General features: G+C 38.0%; 1 long non-coding RNA gene across 1 annotated transcript in view; it reads right to left on the bottom strand.

Moving 5' to 3' along the window:
- Positions 1 to 24795, bottom strand: part of LOC311424707 — a 47251-nt gene extending 22456 nt beyond the window's left edge. The window contains exon 1 of the long non-coding RNA XR_014686167.1: positions 24606 to 24795. This is a non-coding gene — a long non-coding RNA (uncharacterized lncRNA). The remainder of the gene's footprint in view (positions 1 to 24605) is intronic.
- Positions 24796 to 25475: the final 680 nt, after the last annotated feature.

Genomic DNA, 25475 nt, shown 5'->3' on the forward strand with positions numbered 1-25475 from the left:
TGAAAGATACTTCACAAGGATTCAAAACCAACCAAACCAAAAACAACCATACCTTAGTTCTTAGACTGGATGACAGACACTTCTGATGAAAACTTGACAACAGCTAAATATTTTAAATGGAAAGGGTCAGTTCTTTCAGGAAACCCAATTATCTTCAAACCTTCCAAGTAGAGCAAGGCTACAGCTGTATTCTGTAACAGAAATTTTAATGTTACAGGTACAGCTACACTGTATTGAACTTCTATGCCAAAGAATTCCTCAGAAGGACACTTGAACCTGCTTAATCAAACTTTGCAAAAGTGTTTAAAATGATTGATTTCACAGCAGCTGACCTTCAAGCATCACATGCACAGAAAGCCTCCAGACTTATTAAGAGTGTTGAAAATCTCATGAAGAAAGGTAATGGAAAATACAAAGGTAATAGAAACACATATTCAAGGTATTCTTCAGCTACGGTTTTAATTTCAGTTGTTGCTAAGTTGTTACTCAGTCTCATTTATTGTTGGCCAAATGTCAGCTCACAGAGCAATCACTAAAGTCAGCTTATCATATCTGTTTGCTAAGCTCACCTAAATGGCAACTGTGTTCAGAAGCAGAGAAGCTAATCAAAATGAAAGAATGAACATAGTGAACAGTGAACATATCCATGGTCCTGTGCCTAATACTAAAACATGGCTTTAACATAAATAGGACAACCAGAGCTGAACTGGTCTATGCTTCCTCATGTACCCACAGAAACTAAAGAGATGCTTCAGAAGAGTGCTGTAAATAAACACAAAACAAAGCTTTTGTCTGAAACTTTCTCTATTTTCAGTATACTGTTATTTTCGTGTTTTTGTAAAAACATCCCTAAAGCAAAGCAAACAATTTCAAGCCTTGTATTTCTTTCAGAAAATAATTTGTGTTCAGTACTTCATTATAATCAGGACAGTATTTCTTCCACATTCTTTTTTTTTTTTCTTTAATTAGTATAGTCTCCTAGATGCCTACACCCAGGCTTTTCTCCACACAATGTTTTATTACCCATAAAACTAAAATTTTTTGCTGTATCTACAGAAAATTGTTGAACCTGAAAATTCTTAAGTTCCTAATGTGAAGAAAAATATTCTAGTTTATTTGAGTAAAAAAGAAAATTTTGAAAGGATGAACCTTAATGCTACGAAAGAGCTTGAAAGCCTGAATCTTGATGCTCTGACAAGATTACAGAATTAAAAAATGTTTTTAAGTCAATGCTCAGTTTGTTACCTTAGAGATCATTATTTTCATGTCTAGCGGTAGACTTAGTTCGTGATTTCTAATGTTAGCTTTGCAGCACTGGTTATCCAGCAATTATATTTAAGATCAGCAGAAAGACTAATTTCATACTTAAAATAAACTATATACTTTATGTGTATGTGAAGCCAAAATAAGATTTAAGGAAAAAATAATAATGAACACTTGAATGCTACTCATCAGCCAAACAGATGACTCCTAAAGGCCCTGTTTCTTCAGAAGTTTTCAACATGCAGTACTTTATCTAGTCGTGTTGAAAATAACAGGACCTTTTGTGTGCACCAGTGTTTGAAAGACATGCTGTTAAATTGGCAGAAGCTACTATATATCTACTCTTAGTTAAATAGGCTGAAAATACCCAATCCTTCTTTGAAACCTTGACAGTTCTGATTTTTTTCTTTGTCTTTATGGGTAGTGTTTTGGATGTCAGCTCAGTTCTCTGATAACTCAATTGTTTTGGTTGGTTGTCTCTGCTAAACTGAAAACAGCAATTTTCATTAATCTGTAGCTTTTAAAATATATTTCCCACAATTACCTGCTGTATAGTTCTCTTCCTTGCAGTACCTCCTCTGTAAGTTGGAATGGATTTCTAGCTGCCTTAAAGTGATCTGCAATATTAGTCTCATAAAAATATTTTGGATGAATCTTCGTGAATATTTGATTTGGTAGTAAAACGAGATTTTCACAAGAAAATGTATCTGACCTCAATTAATTCCATACTCCATCTTTATTTATTATTTTAATTCAGTCTTTATGGATAAATAATACCTGCAGCAGCTGTATGTGTAAAGGAAGCTTCAGGGACACTTTCTGAAAAATCTATACATTTAAGCATCCCAGAGAGGAGAATGCATCAAAACATCCTGGTTTTCTAACTTCTAAAATTCATTTAGCTTGGAAGACACTAAGATTTGCTTGTTCAGCTCCCATTAAGGAATAAAAAGGAGACATGTTAGGGAATCTAACAAAACTGAGAGAAAGCAGTTCAGCCTGGGTAAATCCAGCTGCTTTCCACCACCACTTACCTACCTCTGGAGGAGCCTAACTTCATTATATGTCTCATTATTTAGCATGAGAGCTCTTAGACATTTCAATACCTCTTCCAGGAAGGGAAATACTTATTTCCTACCTGAGGCTTTACTGTCTTGTAAATCATTCAGATATGCACAGTATAAGTCCTGAGAGCAACCTGGAAAGTTAGCTGTGTTCAGAACTAACAGCTAACTTCTCCTGGCCTACTCTTTTCCCTTTCCACACACCTATTTGTAGGGATGTTTGGGTGGTTCATGGACATGGGACAGGTCTGGGTGTTGGTCTCTTCACTTGAGAAGCACAGCAAGAATCACAAGGTCATTGACAACATGAAGCCATTTCCTCCCCTGCTGGGTAAAAGAGTCTCCTGCCTCCTGCTACTGGGGTTCTGGGTTTCCCAAGAAGAGTCTGAATTTTACGGAGTACTGTTGTTGGATGGAAACAAAATCAGGCTGAAAGTGAGGTTATTAACCATAGGCAAGTACTGTAATCCTGAGGTCAGAGCCAGGCTTTTGCCTGATTGCTTTCATCTGGCTTTACTGACAGCAGCATAGGACTCACTTCTCAGGGGGACAGAGAATGCCCTAATTTCTAGACCATTGAAAGCCCTGAATTCAGGTGTTCCAGAGGGCTCAGTCATCCTCTGACAGGAGAAGCACTGACCCATCACTCCTGCTTTCTGAGCAGTTTCATTAATCATTACACTATTGCGTTAAAGATAAGTATCTTTGCTATCACATGGCTGCATTAACATTACCAGTCCCAGAAGACCAGAAGTAGACTGTAACCTGAGTGACGGATAGCTAACAGCAGCCATCTGAATCTTCACTTGAAGTTGTCTAAATTCCTGATAGTCAGACTTAAGTTAACTATACCAGTTTCAATCAGCATGTATTCTAACAACTTTTACAATAGCACAGATTCAGAACCTGGGGGAAGCAAGTTTCCATCTGGCTGTGGAAGAGCAGAACTGGCTAAGAATTGAAATGTATATTTTTCAATACATGTCACCATCAAACATGATTGTGATAAATCAGATGAATTATCCCAGTAAAAAGATAGTCATCTTTTGCTGGGGATATATATATATATATATTTGTATAAAATTAAAAAAAAAAATACAGTAGGGAATCATTTCTGTATATCCATTGTTCTTGAGCATCTCTTTCTCTTCATTTTCCACATTCTCTAAGCATTCTTTCCAATAAGATGGGGGAGATGAATATCTCATAACAGTTGTAGTTTGGCTAAACTCTCTGGCTAATTGCAAGCTTGAAGCTCCCTGATGTATGCCATGAAGACAGTGGGTATCACACTGAACAGCCTGCAGTTAATCTCTTAGATGTGTAGCTCAATAGCATGTGAAACACTCAGACAAATGTTTGGACAACACAGGCTATAAATGGATTTCATTAGTACTGCACTAATAACTCGGTGCATTAACAGAAAGAAAAGCATACAGGAATCACACTTTGGAAGTCTATATCAGGGTATTTGTTTTTACTCTGGGTTAATAGAGCATAGGGGTTGATGCCTCAGTTACTGAAGTTGGTGTGTAAGAGTAATACAGCAAATACCAAACAAATTCATTGATTATGAAATTATATTAATTTATTTTTGCATTTTCTGACAAAGCTTTGTAATTTACATTTACTCAGTTTAGGATAATTGAACAAAATGGATACTGATGCAATCATTATTTGTCAAATTCTGTTTTTATATTAAGTTAGAAAGTCGCAAAATATGGGATTGGAAATGAGTGTCAAGATGAATAAAACAATGGTCTAAAACATACATTTATCTTAAAAAGAAGGAAAGCAGGCAGGCAGGAAGGAAAGAAATGATTTTATAAGATTTTTCACACATAGCTGTAGGACTAACTGTTGCATGCTCCCACTCTGTGCAGCCCCTTTGCTTTAACAGAAAAAATATATATATATGGAAAAATGTGCAGAGAAATTGATTTATTGGTGAATTCCTCTTTTTTTTTTTTTTTTTTTTTTTTTTTTTCATCTTTTTAAGACTATTTGCTTGTGTAATGCAGTGCAGCTGTGGCTGGATTGTCACCGGGACAATGCTAATTCAGTGAAAGGGAAAGATGTCCTTTACTGTGTGGTGAGCAGGCTCTAAGGAGAGAGACAAACCCTTGAAGATAGGTCAATTACAGGCAACAAAATCTACTGAGATTGAGGTTGAGGGTGTTAGGGAAGTGTACTGCAAATGCCTACTTTGTTCCTCATTTTCCCTAAGGTATCTGCTCACAGCCACCACTTAAACAACATATTGGCTTAGAAGAAGTAATTGGGCTTTCCTCAGTGTATAGAGATTTTAAAGAAGAGAAATATTCATGTTTCTACCTTGTAATTAGGCAGAAGACAATAAAAATTATGTGTTTCTCTAAGAAATATTATAAGTAAATTAATTTAAATACAGCACTTAAACTAACTTTAACTCTGGCAAAGTTACGAGAGGAATCTTCCTCATCTCTGACTTTACCGTTATATCTACTTGTAAGCTGACCTGTAAGTCAGCTCCCACCTAACATATTTTCTCCTAGGAAGTTTTATGTGTTCCATTTTCTTTTTTTACAGGAGATCTTAGGAGCTCAGATAAGAACCTACAATGAGGAAACAGTTTAGCAGTGTACAGTTACATGAGCATTAATGACTAACATTACATTATTCATTTCATATACAAGCTTGTATATAGTGTGTGAGCAGTCCATTTTATAACACTGTAGAAATTAATATGAATAGTCAGCAGTGAAACTGGGCTATTACTTCACACCCAGGGAACTATTAGTTAGCATGTACATAATATTTTCATCCTCAAAGAGTTTCCTGAGCAGCCACTTTTTCATCTCTGAAAGATGCCTCAAAGCCAAGCGAGTAAATATTACCATATCTGTTTCTAAACATGAAAGACAGAAAGACAAAAAGGGTAGAGAAGTTAAGTGACTCACCAAAGGCAATCAATAAAAGAAAGTCAGTATCAGAGACATAATTATAAGCGAAGCACACTTAATTATATCTAGACTGCATTTAGAGGAGGAGCCTGAGGCCACACAAGTCTAAATTCTTGTGTCAGCACTGCAAACATGAGGTTGTGGTGACCTTTGGGAAAAGCCAGGGAAAGAAACTTGGGATCATATTATTCCTTAATGTACCATGATGCAGACACCTCCGTACTCCTTTCAGCAATGTTTCCTTGTAGTGTGATGAACATACACAGGGTAATTCTGAGATCCATTAGCACCCCTACCTTATGAGTGAATGGGATTTGTTGACAAAATAAAAACTCCTACCATCGAGATTAGTTAATGATAGGGAGAAGGATGGGCTGGACCTGATAGTTTCTTAACCTGAAAACATAAAGTGGGCGTGGATACCACCTCCAACTCTGATGATTTGACCATGAGTCTCCACTGTCCCAGCCCCATGTCTTTTATCCCTGTCCCTTCCATCATGTGGAATCTCTCTCAAAAGCTCAGTCTTTGAAGATTATTCTTCTGTATCTACCCCACAGAGAAACATCTCTGTTCATGCCCCTATGAAATGTAGCTTTGACTATTGTGTCCCCAGTGTGCCATGCCAAAACACAAGGGAATTCAACTCGTCCTCTTAACACCACCACCATCTCTTATCTCTTGTCCTCATTAGCTTCATTGCACAAACTCTTGGTAGGAGTCCTGCATTCTCCATAACACTTCTGTACAGCAACACAATTCTTCTTCATCTCTCACGAATTATTAACCAAATTTACTAATGTTTTCTATGCTTTTTATCTCTTATCACATTTGTGCAGTTCATGTTGACCCTCCCTCCCCTCTACACTTCTTCTTCACTAGGGTTGCCAAAAAATTCTTGTTTTCTCCTCTGTTTCTCTTATTCCTTTCATGTAAGCCTTCCACACTCCAGCAAAAATCACATCACAGGACTCTTCCCAGGCTTGCCAAAAGCCACATACACCAAGGATATTAGCATAATTGAGCAACTCAGATGACTGCAACCAGGTGAACGCTTGGGGATTTGAGAAAGCTTTATCCTGTTCTTTAACCTCAGTCTGTCCTTCTCCACCCACACATGATCAATTCCTTGATGATTTATATCCTGGATTGTTAAATCTATCAAACAACATAAATTAGACTGTAAATGCTGTGGGGCAGAATGGTCGCCTTACTTCTACTCATTTTTCTTGCACAGTGATTGACTACACAAATAAGAGTTGCACAGTTCTTTAAAACTCTGTTTCTTATAATTTGCCATTCAAAGGTGGCAAAGCCTAGAGCATTCAGCAAAGTGAGCCTCTTTGCTTTAGTGGACAAACATCCAGATGTTAGATACCCTTTTTTCCATAGGCAGGAAAGGCAAAAATTGCCAACTTGTGCTAGCTAACTCAGTCATGTAAAAACGTGAGCTGTCACATGTTATTTCTTCAAATTTTCTATTTGTTTGGCCAGCACATGTCCAACAGATATGCAGTCAACCTCTATGGCCATTAACAAGTCAATTTTAATTGACTTATAGTGGGGACTTTGTGGAAACAAAGATAAGGAAGAAGCGAGAATAAAGGACTGAACTCCATATATTTCAGAAGCATTCCTGTGTTTTGTTTGGTCTTTTTTTTTTTTTTCTTTCTTTCTTTCTTAGTTAATGAAGAATAGTGCAGCATAGAAAGCTGAGCTTATCTCTGCATTCAGTGAAGAAACCTTGTCAGTAGAATTTGTCGATGAGTGAAAAATGTGAGCCCACAGAGACCCACTGGTAGGATCCCTTTCTGAGATGAATCTTTTCTGTTTGCAGATATTCCAACATTTGAAGCAATTCACTACTGACAGCCAGTCTGAATGGTTGTAAAACGCTTTGCAGCCCTGCAGAAATTCACAGGAGACAGTATCTCCACTACTGTAAATGAACGTATCACTCTCAACTTCAAAGGAACTAGGATGTTTCACACCAGCCGAAGACCCAGTCCCGTAGGAATTCCCTCTTGTGCCAGTATTCAGTTGCTGTCACATATCTGGCTTCAGCTGATCTGTATCAAAAAGGTTCCCAGCCACTGCTACTTCTCACTGTCTTCTCTGAAGGTTATCCCCCTTGTTCCCCATGCTCCCCCTCTGATATGTGCACATAATTGTTTTCTAACCCAGTTCAATCAAAATTAAACAGGTTAGGGGAAAAAAAAATCTCTATTTAAAGTGTGTGAGCTAACCTGGATCATTTTGACTGAACTGGGTCAGGGAGTGATTATATGCGTAGTTATACCAGCTGAGTGAAAAGGAAGGGGCACAATTGCCTGGCTCAGAAACAGTCAGAGCAAGTCATAGGACTGCTGCTTTATATGAATACCCACAGACTGGCTTTGTATGGTGAAAACTTACATGTGGTCTCAGAGATGTTTCATTGTGCACAGCCACTTTCCTTTTAATGTGGTTTCCACAAAACCAAATGCCCCAGCAAATACTTCTGAAATTGTAATGGAGTGGACAAATGGTCGTTTTGGGTCTCCCAACATGCTGATCCCTTGGGAAGTTGTGCCACATGACACTAAACACCAACAAAACCCTGCAACCAAAATGGTTTAGAATAGTGCTCGGTGAAAAGCAGGGCAAAAGCTAACATTTGTGTCTTCTGAAATCAGCCCAACAGCTTTATTCTGGCAGATAGAAGCAGCCTCCTTTTATCTGTTCTGAAGGGGAGAAAGGATTTTTATCCCTGTAAGCATGCAAATGTTACTGCATCCTGTCTAACAGATTTAGCTTTTCTTCAAGTTAGGATGGTTAGTGTGGACATTTGGGTTTAACAGAATGCACAGCCTTTGTCAGCAGCTCATTTTGTATAACAGGCTTTTAATATTTCTGACCTTTTATTGAGCTGTAAAAGAAACCATGGTAGGCCCCATGTGGCCTTGAATGTGTGTTTTTCGGATGCATGGAAAGGCAGGCCTTTCCAGAACTGGGGCTAATCTTATTGCTCTGAAGCTTATTTCCTTCTCAAGAGACAAAAACCAAACCTCTAATGATTTTGTTTGTTTGATTTGTTACATGGAAACATTCTTCTCTATCACTCCTCTTCCTCAGTTGTCCATTATCCCGTACTGACAACTGGGAGCCATCTCGTCTTGGAGTCACCATCTGGACTCAGCACATTGGAAAAGGTCCCTGTGTCCCCAGTGCACTGGCTGCCTAGCCATACAACATTAGTTAAATGATTTAACATTTCTGTCTCTCTTTGGTGATACAGTGTGAAGAATACCATGATCTCAGGTGAACCTAGAGGCTGAAGTAGCAGCAATTGTAAGCCTTCAGTACAGAAGCCCAGAAAATATTAAGAAACTTTAAGGGTAGCTGTGAGTTAGTACTATTTGAAAATCCTACCTGAGATCTTTGGGTCACAACCTCTCTTAAATTTTGTACTTCTCTGTGTGCTGGGCTTCACCCCAGATGACAGCAGCTTACACTGGTGTGCCTGGGGAGAACGAGGAGCTGGCACACTACATGCTGCATGGACTCTGCAATGGGCTGTGCAACTTTCCCCGCAGGAAAAGGGTAGACAGCTGGAAGCAGTAACCTCTTCTGCCATTGTAGTTAAATCCATCAGAGACTGTGAATCAGAGCCCTTATTATTTTCCACATGAGCGTTCCCAATTTATGCTCTGATGAAACGATGCATTCAACAGAAAACAAAATGAAGTGCCAAAAGCATTAAACTCTTTAATAACAGGAGACACTGCAAGGTTTTGTCATTAATCCGCCATAATTAGGCACTATGGCTAATGTCTTTCAAAGTACGGAATACTGAAATATTATTGCTATTGATATGAATCAATCACGAATCTTGTGCACACCCTATCTTGTACTCCTGCCTGTGTCATGAACTCATGTAGGAATAACAAAGCATAATCTTTAAACTACATATGTTAAAATTAAGATTCCAATATTTAGGATTCCTCTCTTCTCCTCTCCTCAAAACTTTTCAGTATATGGGGTGTGTGAAAGGAAGGCCACCTGTAAACTGAAGAAAAAAAAAACAAACAAACCTTTTTTTGGACTCCAAACTGAGAAGAAGTAAAATTTCAAAGTTAATCACAAACCAGAAATTTGGAGTTTCATCTAGGGCTTGAAACAAAATATGATACATTTGCATTGAAAGAGGAAATGATCTCCAGTTTACCTGATTTTAGGCCACATAATCTGAATAGACTTGACTATCTCTATCAATACAAATTTTTTGTTGAATTTTAACATGCTGAAGCAGCTCTATACGCTTGTGCATGTGTCTACATGCATATATGTATATGTATCTTTTGTATTAGGCAGCTCTATATGTATATGTATGTGTATATGTGTGTGTATTTATGTATATATGCATATATGTATTTTTGTATGCATTTATTTGCATAGGCATAAGTATATAGACAGGTAAGGACAACAATATAATAATAATAGAAAAGAAGTATTAATTATTAAATATACATATTTGTGTAGTGCCTACAAGAATGACAGCAAAAGATTAAGTTCTCTTTTCTTCAGAGCACAGCCTGTTAGATTCAGCAAGCAAATGCAAAGGCAATCCTGACTTGTACAGAAGGATTAAAATATATACAAAGATTTGTAAAAAATCCAGTTTGCAAGAGAACGCCAACCTCCCTTCCTGACATTTTTCATGATTTCCAGAAAATAAATAAATAAATAAATAAATACTGAAAAGCCCGGAAAGCTGATTTTCCCTTCTTTCCCTCACCAACACAGGTCATGCTGCTGGCTCAGTTTTGAAGCCAGGGTATTCAAACTCACTGTAGTGCCCACAATTTGGCTGACACAGAAGAAACAGAAAGACAAGGGAGAGGTAGGGAGGGCACTGAGCCTTTCCTGCTTCCCACTTAGGCTGCCTATGGGTTCCCAAGTGGAGGACTCTTTTCAGTTCTCTTTTATTGCTGTGTAAAAGCAGAAGTGGCAAGAGCCTGCCAGGCTGGGAGCTTGGTTTTAGTTTTGTGAGATGGAAATATTGCCGACTATGCAAAAAGATGAAAAATCTCTGTCCATGTGACGTACAACCTGCTTTTCAGATGTGCCACAAGAAATGGGATTAGTAAATAGTGTGAGGAGACGAAAGAAAATGAACACAATCTCATGGTTATTTTAAATTGTGCACATTTTGATAGCTCCCTTGAAGATGACTTTTTAATGGCAAACTCAATTTTCTTCTTGCAGGCAGAGTGAAAGTAACATTAGGCATATGTTATTCTATTTTATTGCAAGATCTGCTTCATTCTGCAGAAAATAAGACAACTCACAACAAATTACCATGTCAAATCACATTAAAGCACAGAATATGGCAGCCACATTGAAACTCTGGGAGATTGCTGTTTATCATTTTTATTTACAGAAGCTTTTGCTATTATTAACACTGTACAAAACAGAAAAAAAAAAAAAAAAAAAGAAAGAAAAAAAAAAGTCAGAAATTGTCCCTTCCCTATGGAGCTTACAGTCTCTGTTTTATGCCATGCTACTTAAAACTGTCCAGAGCCTAGAGCAGAGGACTACGGCGTCATCTCCTGCAGGGAGAATATACTAGCTGAGCTACTGCCTTCCTTGGGAATGTAAAGCACACACATGTGGCATGCCAGGGCAGCTCTTCCCTCCCTTTGAGTCAGTGATCATCCCTGGGGACCCAGTAAAAACGTAGGATACAACAGATCTTTGAGAGAGGAGCAAAGCCACCTCAAAGCACAGGCAGTTGTCTGGAGCAGCAAACCACTGGGTTTGCAAAACGAGCAAGATTTTGTCTGCAGTGTGTAGGGCAGTCTAGACTTGCTGCTGCTGGCACTGTTGCTGAGGGAGGTGTAAGGGTGGGTGAAGCATGCAATGTGGGAGAAATTCTAGTGCCACCTCTTTATCCAAATCTCCCATTCCTGTACAGGGGATGGCCTGGCCCCAGTCTCCCACCTTCTGAACAGCAAAACTTAGATTTCCTGAAGCTGGATCTGGAAAGCAGACTGCTCTGTAGACACACACAATTTATGCAGTGCTGTGTAGAGAACCTCACTCTAGGGCTGAAATATGAATATATTTAAATAGCACAGTACACTGTCTTGCAGAGATATTAGCCTGGCTCTCAGAAGAATAAATTAATAGCTTTCCACTGGGGCAAGTTTGGATGATACATCATTCTGACATGGCTATAACCCTTGCAGTTTTCAAGCCAGTTCATTTGCAGCCGGTTTGGATATGCTACATGCTGTTACATTGTCTGGTGTGGATTTATCCTTTGTGATCTCCCTGCCCTTACAGCTTCAGTAGCTGAGTAATGACCCACCCCAGGCGGGTCCTAAATTTGCTACAGCAGATCGGACACTGGATATACTGAGTAAGCAGATGGTGTACCCAGCTCAAAGTGGTTTAGATGTCATTTTATGATTAAAAAACGTGTAGTGAGCATAATTCTTGCAACAGGCTAGTCCAGGTAGACATTTTAAAAAAATGTACCCTAAGGAGGGAAAGAGATAATGCATGTGGGTGGCCATTAGGCAGAAGTTCAACTTTAGGTGGTTTTGGAGAAAGTGGGAAGACAAGATTGGGATAACGTGGCACTTAGAAATGGCACAAACAGTGGAAGAGGAGGGAGTGAGAAAGGATACACACAAAGAGCTAGGAGTCTGCAGGGACTTCAGAACAAGTTTGAATGTGAGTAGAAAGATTTGGGTAAGTTAATGTAGGAATTCCAATCTTTCGAAGAGGAAAGATCCATCAAGAGAGAAGGAGAGTTTTGCCACTGGGTGGGATGCTGCTACAAGTTGCCCACTATGCTCCACCAGAGGTCATTCAGAGAAAGACTGTCTGTGTTTATTTGCTGGGGAGACAAACAGCAGAAAATAAGCCAAACTAATTCTGTGAATGTTACATTTCCCAAGAAAGTAGATTTTTATGCCATCTTTAATAGATTTTTAGTAATGATTTCAGAGAGAGAAAAGAAATAGTCTTGCTCTGCATTTCCATTCACATTCAGAGGCATTTCTTGCCTTTGTGACTATTTCTCTGATTTAATATAGAGGAGTGAAGTCTGGAAAATATAATTCTTCCCCACCTCTCTCATCCTTGCTGATACTGCTCATGTTCTGTCATACATTAACAGCTGCCAATATGCGTGCCTGATGCAGCTTTCTATTCTTTCAAGAGCTAAGGGGAAACTGGACAAACAGTAATGATTCACTGTGTGTGTGTATATGCACCGATATGCATTTTGTTCTCTTGCCGTATCTTCATGAAATCTTGCTTCCTGTAAAGGAAGTCATGATCTATACAAAGAATGAGATCCCATGCTCCACTACCGCTGAGGACAAGCCAGCTTACTAAACAAGAACATGTCCCTGTGGCATAGAGAGTTTTTGTCTCACTTCCTAGATCTCTAAATTTGGACGATGACTCTGAGCATCCATCTTGAGGTGTCCAGAAGTTCAGCTTTTTTCTGAAAGTTGAGGCTCACGTACTCATCCCTAAAACCAAGATTAGCTGAATCTCTAAGTACTTTAAAAAATGTTTTCAGTTTTTCTTTATTCTGATATCAGAATGTTTTGCCTAAGTCTCATCTCACATAGGTGTCCTGCAGGGTCTTCCCCATACTGACCACACCTAAAATAATCAGAAAAATGCATAGCTAGTATCATTGGAGATGCCTGGCTCTGCCCTATATAAAATATCTCATTGGTCAGGCACTCTTCCACGGATGTTCCACATTTCCCTTGTTTTGTGAGCCTTCAAACCTACAGGGCCTATATCCCAAGAAAATAATCATCAGGCTATTATCACTTTTCATCCTTTTAAGTTAAAGCTGGAGTCACTATGAAGAAAAAAAAATGTAAATTTCAGGATGATAGAGGGAGAGGAGTCAGATGTAGCAATTTACTTTACATAATGAATCTCAATAAATTAAAGAAATAAGATTATTTAGGAAATTTTGATGTTGAAAATTCATTACTATATGTAAAAATCATTCTACCATGAATTATTTAATTGTCTCAGAGATGCTGTTTTAGAGGAGCAGAGATACTGGTTACTTTCCTGCATTTTTTTTTTCTGTTTTAATATATGTACTACAGAAATGTACTACCGAAATTATTATTAAATCATATGCTGATGAATGAGCACAAAACTATTAATGGCACACAATTTGCAGTGCACATGTCTACAAGAGTATCTAGCAATGTGTGCAAATCTTATAGGATACCCTACGTGCTTTGATTTTCTCTGTTAGATGATTGAAAAATATTCATTAAGAGATTTCTCTAATGAGCTGTGTTCAAGCATAAAATAGGCCACTCCTTTTATAATTTAAGTGTGATTTTTGGAATATAAATATCCTCCAATTCCCTATAGAAACTGACTTCAAATAGGGATTTTGTCTTAACATAGATTTCAGGGTCTTTGAAGGGTCTTTGAAGTTTATAATTAGGTCCAAACTGAAATGTGATGCCATTCACTCAAATACTGGAGTTCAAAGATTCACACTGCTTATGGCTGATGGAAAAGAAACATCTTATTTTTTGAGATATATCCCAAAAGTCTATTGGATATCCACTTAAGCAGAAAGTTGGGAGACTCTTCACATTGAGAGATCAATACAGCAAGCCCTGAGCCTGCAGTCAGTTAATCCAGGCTCCATGCATACAGTTGCTTCAGCCTTACTCCTTTCATTTTCCATTAAGTCATTAAAGAGAGGGCTTTTTATGTTTTTATTTGTTGTCTTCGTTTGCAAAGCACTGATAGTGCTCAAGCAGAGCAATAAGCAGTATTTAAGAATACATATAAGGGTCAAATCTTGCAACAGACAAAATAGTCTTATCTTCTACACAACTGAAAAACACTGAGCTGCCTGAAATATCAAGCTGCATTACAGTTGTGCCTTTCTGAAATTTGTTAAGAGTAGGAGTCTTCGCAACATATCCTGAGAGTGGAATGGATCTGGACTTCCAGTGTCCTTAGGTAGGTAAGCTTAGCTGAGGACACAGCTTGTCAGAATTGGCACTTCCAAGCTGGATGAACTGTGATTTGCTCTTCCTTTCGGATGTGAACTGATCAGTGACAAGCCAGGAGAATTCTACTTCAATGAAGTTACATAATTAGTTATGTGACCCAGTGAGGGGAGTAAAGCCCACTTTCTTCACTATTTCCTGTTTATTCATGAAGGAATAGCCCACATTAAACAGAAAACTCAGCTTATTTACAAGCTCCACCACAGCTGTTCAACTAGACACCAAGCAGAGTTGCTGCACTCATCACTGCTTTGCCTTTCTCAAGTCGAGACAAATGAGCTGCCTTCACATGTTGACAAACCAGAGCATAAACCTCAGTCTTCTCTCAGAGGATACAGGCTAGACTTTGGCATAGAGGTTTGGTGGATGTGACATGATGTGATGGTGCATTATGAGCAGAAAAATGCACTTCGTTACCAGTAGTGTCTTCCAATGATTCCAAGGATAAGAGCATAAATAAGGGTTCCATTAGAAGTAAGCTGCAAATTTCGGAGTGGGTGGAAGGTAGATCCATCATCCACTGCAGCTACTGAGCCACCTAACAGAGCTAAGGAGTCTGCTTTCAGAGTAACTGCTGCTCTGGAAGGACTAGTACATAAGGGCTCTGCTCCCACAGGAGTGCTCTAGCCATTAGATTATAACTACATTTCCCCATGCCAAATCTTGTTTTGGCTTTATGACTGCTGGCCTCCTGAACCACATTCACATCCTCCTGTAATATGAGAGGTATGAGTTCAGATACCTCTTCAACTCAGATTGAGGTTTCTTTCTTCTTGGTCCTTTCCAACCCACACCATTCTGTGATTCTATGATTCTTAGGAAAGTAGTCAAGACAGCAGGCTTTACTGTAAAAGAAAAAGATGCTGCCACCAAGCTGAAGTCAGATGTGAAAGATGTAGCCCTCCAAAGCCCTCCAAATGGTGTATGAGAGAAAAAAAGAAAAAAAAAAAAAAAGTGGAAAAAAAAACCGTAATATATGCAAGATATAAAGATGATTGAAATCTAACATTGAGTTCAACAACTTTTTTTTGTTTTTCTTTTTCTTTTTTTTTCTTTTTCTCAGCCAGAAGACTGTGGGGACACTCTGAGATGGAGTATGAGCATACTGACACATCATAATTTAATCACTTCTCTTCCTTTCCTTTCATCTTGGATGGTGTCTATTCTGAATGGTACACAATCAAAATCCCATTAGTTATACTGTCAAAATTGAATTCATTAAACTTCCTAACTGAATTTAGGCAATTGTTCTTTAATGTCATCAGTGAGATCAGAATATATTTTCAATTAATTTTCAGTGAGGAAAAATTCAAAAGTTGGGAGTGAACAGCAATTTCTGCTCCTGTAAGTCATACTTGCTTTCTCATTGCCCTGGTTTTATTGTAAAGGTTCAAAGACACAGTTTTCAATTCCTGTAAACTGGCAGTCCATTCACTGAGACACATGAACAACTCAGGTAATTAGGGTAATCTTGACAGCCATAAATCACCTGTGCCTTCAAACCTGAAATCAGTATGAAAGCTTGTTTCTCAGACCAGAATTCAAAGAGACAAAACAGCCATTTTCAACATGATAGCCGGCTCATTTCCTTTTGAAGACACTTTTGATGACTGTCTTCTATTTTTCTCACATCACTGAAAACAAGCATGAATTCAGTGCCCATATCTTAGTAAAACTGACAGTTTTACAGCCTGACTAGTCCGCAGCCATTTCCAAGATAACCAGTAATTTTAAGATGTAGTTTGCTGCAGTAAATACCACAGTGACTGAACATCAGCTTGTTCTTTAAATCTCATCGCTCAGCCAGGCTTTCCAGTTGCTGCTTACAGTCCTCTGTGGGTTACCAACATCCACCACTCACTGTGAGAAATGAGTGGTGCATTCAGAACTGCGCATTCAGAACTTCTTCAGTCATCGTTCATTCTGGCACCGCTTTATGCATTGAGAATACTCCATGAATAATCCACTTGGATCCAAGTTCTTCCTCTGTAAGAAGCTGAAAAATGCTTGTGAACTGGATACTTCTAATTGCAGAGGCATAAATATTTTGTAAGTATTTCAAATGCTTCAGAAACTGCGCTGCAAATATTCCCCTACAAATACCTGCTTGATAAAGAAATAAGGGTAAGCTATTTGACAGCTTTATCACATAAGCTTTGTATTTTAAACACTACGTGGAGAGATAAAACTGTGCAGTGTGACTGGCCAAACATGCCACAAAAGATGTAGTAGCCTCCCTTTTCTCCCAATGCTCCTCTCTCCAGAGAGTCTGAATTTGTGGATGCCTCTTAGTTGTTATGCCTATGATTAAGAGAGATGTAAACTCAAGTCACTACTAATCAGTCAACATCAGTTTATGTGCTCAATGGAAAGAAGTACATGCAATGTCAAGGTTAGAAGGACGAGTTGCTATCTGTACAGGTTTTATGTATATTCAAACTGAACCAATAGCTTGGGAATACATGGAAATTGGTGAACCAAACTTTTCCCATTTCTCTCTACTTTTGATACCATACTAAATTACAAAGATGACATGCCTCCACATTGTCTGAACATGGCTTACATTCTGTTTCTCCATTAAGCATGAGAATCTTATCTGCTCTGTAAGGTTTTCCAGTCAAGGTAATCTCACTCTGGGCAACGTTTCAGTGTCTATGGCACTTCTACACATTTGTTCTTTCTCCTCACTACTCAGAGGTGGTTCCTGTGACAAGTGTGTTGCACAGCTTAATGAGTTGGCAGAGTTATTGTTTACTACATGAAGTATATTTAGCTGTGCATAAAAGCTCTCCATATTTTTCTTCCGCTTTTCTCAAGACTACCACTCATCCGATCAGACCTTCACTGTGTTTCTACAAGTTCTCTTTTGCAGATGAGTACTCATCTGTAACTGAGCATCATGCTCACATACACAAACATAAACTATCTCTTACACATCTAAACCAGGGTCAAAAGAAAGTTACTAAAGGTATATGAAGGCCAGAATTCAACCAGAACAAAGAAACTTCTCCCTGGTCCCAGGTGGGTATGACAATCTGTTAAAGATGGCCTGGTTGGCAAAGATCTACCTGTGACAAATCCAGCAAGAGCAGGGCTTAGTAAGGTAATTCTGCTTGGGGGAGTGAGAAGACTTGAGGTAAAAGAACAGGTATTTTGACCCAGGCATGGGAGGGGAGTGAGGGTTTGTATCTGTGTGAGGTAGTCCTAGGGACAGAAGCAGAGACCTCATGAAAATACATAAAATTTTGTTTGGTCATTAGACAACTTCAAGTCATGGAGATACCAGTTCTCATCAGCTATGGAGACATCACCACACTGCTGGACAAATAGCATAGGGGCTGGAAAGAGGCTTTAGCTGCATCCAGCCCCATACTCTATCCATTGGATCTCACCAGCCAATTCCTCTGTTTCTCCATGGAGACTGGACAGGATTCATTATGCCCTCCCTGCTCTTAGGTAATCAAAGGCCTCCATAAGCCTGGTAGTGTAAAGGCTTTATGTGTACTGAAGCTATATGTTTTGTGGATGCTCTGTGATCTGAAATGACCTGGAAAATACATTTTGCTTTACAGATATGTTCTGGCATGCTCCAAAGCACACACAAACAGTCTCTTGAAAACTGAAAGGCTTTTTGGCATACCACTTCAAAGAAGCTTATCAAAGAAATACCTGTGGTAGATACATCTCTCGGAAAAAAAGACACAGCACAGGGAATGAGATTTATGACCAGCCTCTGTATTCACATGTATTTCACCACCTTGGAACTGACAATGTTTTAGACACTGATAAGTCATAACATTCCAGAAAGCCAGAGGAGTATTATTCTCCTCTTCTACAGATGAGGAAGCTGAAGTTAGACTGGCCAGATGACTCACTGGTGCAGCTAGAAGTATAAAACATTCCTGTAGCTGAGATGGGAGTTACAAAGAAAGCTTACCAAAAAAGCTTGGTGTACACATTTATGTGTATACACACACATATGTATAAAAAAACACATTCCTGACAGACAGACACTTTCTCCTGAAGAACATTTGTCCTGTTACCTTTATGTCATGTGTAATGTTTTGAACTTGAGGAATCTCAGCTGAATTCGCAATAGAATCTCATTGTAGGTGGTCTTCCAGAGGGCCTCCACTGACCTTCTTAAGCTCATAAATTCCTCTATTTTTCTATTCTGTAGGAGCCAAGGAAACTGCAGATACATTTTTATTTAGTTTTCTGCTTCTTTCACATCCTTTGTAGGATTCTCCCTGAATAGTCCACCAGTCCAACTGTTTTCAAAGAAATGTTATGTAATAAATCTATTTCATTTGCAGCTTCCTGAACACCTTTGTGGCAAAGCAGAATATTAAATCTGTACCTTAACTCATTAAAATTTCCCATGGCAGTTCAGCTCTGAAAAACATTTCTTTAGAGGCCAGCACAATATGTTAAATGTCCAAAGAGTTCAATGCTGTTGCCTTTGGATACCACATAACATGGTCCCAAAATAAGAAAAAAAGATATAGAACCAGAAATGCTGCACAGAAATGCACTAATTAGATCATTGCTTATTCACAGGAACAGATCTTTCATCTCCAGGAACTCAGGCAATTAGGTGAGGTCCCTCACAGCACACCACAGGGGCAGTCAGCTGATACTAATGAGTTTTATGCTGTAGTTGAGTAAACAACTGGTCATCACAGTCTCATTAAGGCTCTTCCATTTCCATGTTTTCTACTCAGATGCTGAGCCCCACGGCCTGGTAACATGTGTAGAGGCCTTGTCACTACTTTGTGCCTGCATATATCGCTTCTGCTTGTTCCATCTGCCCTGTGCCCACACTGTTTCAATTGCAATGTGGGACTGACTCTGACCCTGCCCATTCAGCTCTCACCCTTTCAGTATCGTTCTTTCAGTGTCCTACTACAGCTTCCACTGAGTGCATAAACCTGCTTACAGACCTGAGCTCATTTTACTGATAATGAAACTTCCAGTTACTGAGAATAACTTTTCCAGTTCTGGTCAACTATGATGATAGCCAGGATAGTAGCTGTCAAAACTAGATGAGTTTTAGGTTATATTATAATGACTATTTACAACAAAGTAGCAAATTTTTAACTTATGCTGACAGGACTTCAATCTGTCCAAATACTTCAACGTAGTTTTTTCTTTATACCACTTGAACCTTTTTTTTTCTTTAATGGAACAATGTTTTGTGCTTTTATCCCAAAATAAAAGTATTCGCACACAAGAAATAACTAAAACATGAAAGTAATTCAGTTTAGCAACTTGAATTCATAGAAAGAGTAAAGACTGACTTTAAAAGCAGAAAAGAATATATACAAAGTAATTTGTAGACTCTGGGCCAGACGGTACTCTGTGGTATATCCACTGTAACTTTATACCAGATTAAATGACAACAGATGTGTGCTGTGAGAAGCTATAAGAAGACAAAATCTGAATGGAACAGCTGGTCAGAGAAATTTGGGTAGAAATAGAGACTGACAGAAACAGCCTTTTCTGCTGAAATCTAAGAGCTTGTCAAATTGGGCCAAATATTACTTGTCTTTTATTTCCAAAGAAAACTAGGTTACATCTACACACTATGCGCCTCAGTTTGCTATTCAGATTATTTCAGCATACTTCTTTTACATTAGCAGAAATAAAAATGTCTGTGATGAAACAAAGTTGTAATTCACCTGCTTAAACAGAGGTACCTGCTGCTGTTTGAGAGGTGCTGCCTGCCAGCTGCTGCTCCAGAAAGAAGGTCTCCCACAGGTCTCTAATTCTCACTCTGATGCTTCTACAGCTAAAGTGTGTAATATTGAATCAATTCAAATTTAGAGCAAAGTATTTTCGTAAACAGGTATCTATCAAGTCTGTCTACGCAGACTTTATTTGGGAATGCTTACCTTAAAAAAATTAAAAACTAAGACACTTATTCCAGGATGAGCATTGTGGAAGCAGGTAATGCCAGGAAACTTCACTCTCATTTTGAATAAGATCTGTGCTTAGAATTTTACTGAATTCAGTAGTACCTTATATATATATACATATATACATACACATATACATACATACATACATGCACATCCCATCTTAATCCAGGATAATTTTCAGGTGCATGCAAAGCCTTGGTTATTTGCACTCAGTTATATGAAACAAGATTTTTCTTGTCATGCGTTTTTCTTTCCCAACCTTTTCTTTCTTGAAGTAACCTAACCCTTTGCAATCTGAAGCCTGCCAGACCACAGACTTTTGTCACTGAGAGAGCCCTGGGGTTTCACAGAACAGGTAGTAAGATCATCATGATGCCCAAGGAGTAGTGTATGCTTTATATAAGCATATTTAAGCAGAAGAACCTGTCTCATCTCCCAGCTTGAATATGTTTCACAATAACCTCAGGAAGACTTGAAAGGGTAAGGAAAAAAATGCTGTCTATTTCAGTGCCCTCTGAAATGGTAATTTGATACAAAATTAACAGGAAGGTGAAGCGAGCAGCTCACAAAGCACATCCAAAACACAGTGAGACACTAAAGTTTTAAATAAGAGGAGTTTTTGGTTTATACGTATTTTTCATGAAACACAGGGCTCATGAGGCAGAGCAAATTGCCAATACTTAGTGTGAAGCGTATGGTCTGAGTTTCTGTTTTACCAGAAGCTTCTTAAACAACTAGACAAGTCACCCAAGGACTAGATCTATAAAAGGAGCCTTTAAATTACCCTCAGGTTTCTATATCCTGTGGCTGAATGTTGACACAGGTCTCATTTGGGCAACAACTCTGCAGAGGCAGTTCCCATCTGCTTCACTCTCAAGAGGCAGATTATCAACAACCTGTTGAACATGCCCATATCCGATTGACAAGCCAAACCCAATATATGGACCTGAACTTAGCTGATTTAGCAGGCAGGCAGCCGAAAGTAGGATCTTAGTGAATAAATAAATAAATAAATAAATAAATAAATAAATAAGCACCCTCAATATTTACAGAGGAAGTGTAGAGAAGTGTGTAGAGAATTATGATGACCCTGAAAAACTCAACTCACCTACCTCACTTCCCTCAGCTCATTTATATCTCCATAATAGGAAGAATTTTACTCAGCTCTGCACTCATGCAATAGGGCTTGCCTATGCTGTTTTTAATGGAGGCTACACTACAACACCAAAGGCAGCATCAAGCCCAGTCTTGTTTATGCGGCTAGTTTTTTTTCCAGAGACTGAAACTGCCAATTAATTTTGCCCAGATAACGAAAAAGCTGTTGTGGTAAGGATTTGTTTTTTCTTGTTGAGCTGGGCCACCGCAGGAAGCATTGACCTGGAAGTGAGATAGCCTCATAGCTTCATCCATCCTTGGAGAAATGATCTTTGTTATAACATACCTTTTTTTAAAGAATGATGAGGAAAGTTTGATGAATGTAAATCTTTGATGAATTTGATGAAAATCATCAAAGATCAATTTATTTTCTCATTTACACCACTGTGAGTAATTCCACAGAAAAATCTGATCCAAAAAGTAATGGAGAATATTTTCTCTGACATGAATGAAACTTATGCTTTTGTTATGAAACTTAAACAGATCAACATTTTTTGTTGTTTTTGTTTTTCTTCCTAGGTATATCCTTTTATCTCTCTCTTTTTTTTTTTTTTTTTTTTTGGTCCCTGTAGTTTTAACATGAAAACAGATGGGAGTTCTGGTCTATATATAAGCATAGATATTCATGAAAAAGAAATTTAATGTAGTGTATTTAATTTAGCTAGTACATGAATGAATGACCGCCCTTCTTTGTCAATCAGTTATTTTTCTTTTTGTCTGTGGTTTACAAATTAACTCTTCTTTCTTTAGTACACAAGGTCATTGTGTTCCTGTAATTTTCATGATACATTTATGAGGCACATCCTTTTATTATATCCAATCACCCTTAACCAAAACACCAAAAATTAAAAATACAGCAATACTTTGTACATATGTGGAACACAACAGGGACCAGTGCTACTAGAAACTGAGAATACTGGGTAGTGTTACAATGGCAAGAAACTTATCTATCAATTGCAATAAACATATTCCAGAAGGACACTTAGATTCTTCAATTGATATAAAGGGAAATACAAATACTTATCCAATTACAGCTAAGATACTATTACAATCACATGGCTTCCTTAAGTGCCCTGTTCTTCCACATGATGTCTAAACAGACACTGTAACACTATATTGAATAGCACTCTATAATGTAATATGGAGTAAAATAAAAACACTGCTGTGTTTGTCAAAGAAAAAGATAACAAGCGAAAAGGAAGACTAACATATTGCAGAGAATATTCAGTCTATAAACATTCATTAAAACACCATTATCACTTTAGCTACAATTAAGTTTCCAAACTAGTTTCCACACTCATCTTGTTCCTAATTGTTTATAAAGTTCTGAAAGAGTCTGTTTATGGACTGAACTTTTCTGGTTTTTGTTTGTTTGTTTTTCCCCTCAAATAAATAATATAAAATTTGTCTTCTTTACAATCTGTTCCCCTTATGATGCTTATGTTGTCTTCATTCCTTTCTCCTTTCTGACATCAGCTGGAGTGTAAGTACTGTGACCTAAAATTACATTTAGCAGCAAATCTTCATGCAGCATTACTGTAAATATGTGCACTGACCTTTAAAGATTATGCACAATGAATTCTAAACACACCTGTGATGTTCTGTAAGCCATAAATGAAGAGATGCTTATATGAATAATTGTGTGCAGTGGTGGGTGTACGTCTGCAAGGCAAAACCTCTAACGCCAAATGCTGTTAAAATACTTAAGTTGAAAATAATGTTTTTATATATACAAAAGGCAGTATGTTCTGTATTTCAGTGTTGATGCTATACCTCCCTGGTTGCATCTTACTGGTAAATGAAATGGAGCCGGTCCCATTCTTAGGCACTGAGGGCACATTGTACAGCAGAGATCATACCTGTATATTTCTGTCAGCCACCTCTGAAATACAATCCCCTTCTCTATACTGCTTAATGAAAACAGCTGCTAGCTTGACCTGTACCATAAACTGAGAGTGTTTTCTTTGCCTTGTCTAGGATGATATACTAGACAGCTCATGTGGTTTCTGACACTTATTCAATTGGATTTGATATTCTGTCGGTCATTCAGCCTTTCAGCCTTCAGTCTTGCAGTTGTAGTTTGACTCTGTTTCCAATACTATATCAGGCATAACTTTTCCAAGATCTTGGACACAAAATAAAAACATTATATAATAGTTCACTGCAGTTTCACCATCATATTTGACTTAGCCTGCATATTGTCTGGAGCTAGGACTCTGGTCCCAAATCTGCTCTCACTGACCTTCATACTCCAACTCAGACTTGAGTAAGTTCTGTGTTACACTGGAAATATGGCATTGAAGGACACTGGAATCATTTGCCTTGTTTTTCTTTTTCATCTTCTGTCAGCTGTCTAATCCAATTATGAGATATATTAAAGTTAACTAATCATCAGTATGCAGTAAGTAATGCATTGACATTTAAATGTGATGCTAAAGTTCCATGAAACAAATGACTCTTGATTGCCAACATGATATAGTTATCTCCTGATGCAATGTGATTTTTATAAGAGGTAATAGAAAACACTTCCAATAAAGCATAACAGTAGCTACCACTAAAACTAACAACTAAATCAACATAAAGAACATAGAGATACCTCTGGGGAGAGGGGAAGAACAAAAGCCTTTTTTTTTTTAATCTCCTGAAGTCTTTAGATGTAGGCCCAATTCTGAATTTTTTACATCAACAACCTTACACAACATATTTTTTTTTTTCTGTTTTCTGTTCTTCACTGATTACTATTTTGGTTGAGTGATATCGGTTTAGTACTAGTTTCATTAGACCAGAATTTATGCCTTTCTGCACAGAGTACTCAGGAACCCTCAGGTATTTAAAGTCAATCAATATATTTCCACAGTTCAGTATGATACAGTGTCATCATATAGAGTTACAGACTTAGGAATGATCCTTCTGCTTAGATAACCTACTATCTTTCTACTTGTTGAAGCAATGCAAGTCATATGCACTCTTAAAGTTTCTTGGCATGAAAAGAATGCAGCATTTTATGTTTCCTTATCCAAGACTCCCACTCAGGGTTTATTTTTGAACACATCATGATAACTGAACGTAAGCGGATACAAGACTTAATGGGGTTTCCAAAACATTATTATATTCCTTTTATCATAAGTGTACACAGATTTTGAAAATAAAAAAAAAAATAAAAAACAAAAAACACACTTCTTAGAATTTACCTACCTCAATCGCTTTCTCATCAACATCTGTTAGATCTGCTTCAGAGTCATCTGAGAAATCCTGGCTCCTCCATACTGAATGTGAAAGCTCTCCTATCACTTATGACCTCTCTCTCACTCTTAAACAAGCAATTTTCTTTCTTTCTTCTTTGGCTTGTGTCACCTGCTATAGCCAAGTGAGTTTAGTGATGTGATGTAATCTTTGGGCACAGAAAACTTGCTAATGGAAAACCCACCTGAAATATATCTGGCTGCATGATTGGGGGGTTAATTAAGTTTGTTATGAAACACTTCAGTGGGAACTGCAAAGCCTTAAACAGAGAAAGCAAGGAGGTTCAGGTTGTTCAAGTGGCTTGAGGATGATTTTTGAATATAGCTGTAGACCTGATTTTGAGTTGTGTGAATTTGTGTCCTTTCCCTACTGCCCAGTGTTTCTGTCAGTGTTAGTTTTCCTTTTGTTCACAGCTTTTCAGCTCTGATAGTTTTCAAGGGCAGCTGTTCTGCCCTTGAAGAAATACAGCAGGCTGGTCTGGTGTGAAAAAATTGGAGAAATCTCTTTTTTCACTTGGATTTGTATACCCTGGGCCAAGGAGTATTCTTGGACCTGTATTACCAAACCTTAGAATTCTGTTCTACAACGCTAGCAAGAAAGGACCCCATAGGCAAACCAAAGTTGCAATCTGGACATGGAACACACGGAAAGCCCCCAGATTCAGGTCAATGTTATAATCTGCATTTGATTTATTCCTCAGATAATTATGTGTAGATTAGCAATTAAGGCATACATTTATAGTTTAAAATCCCTTAACATAATAATTTCCTCTGGAAAAAAAAAAAAAAAAAAAAAAAAAGTGTTTTCATGAAAATAAACATA

The sequence above is a fragment of the Aythya ferina genome, assembly GCF_964211825.1.
Source record: "Aythya ferina genome assembly, chromosome: 1".
NCBI classification, from domain to species: Eukaryota; Metazoa; Chordata; class Aves; order Anseriformes; family Anatidae; genus Aythya; species Aythya ferina.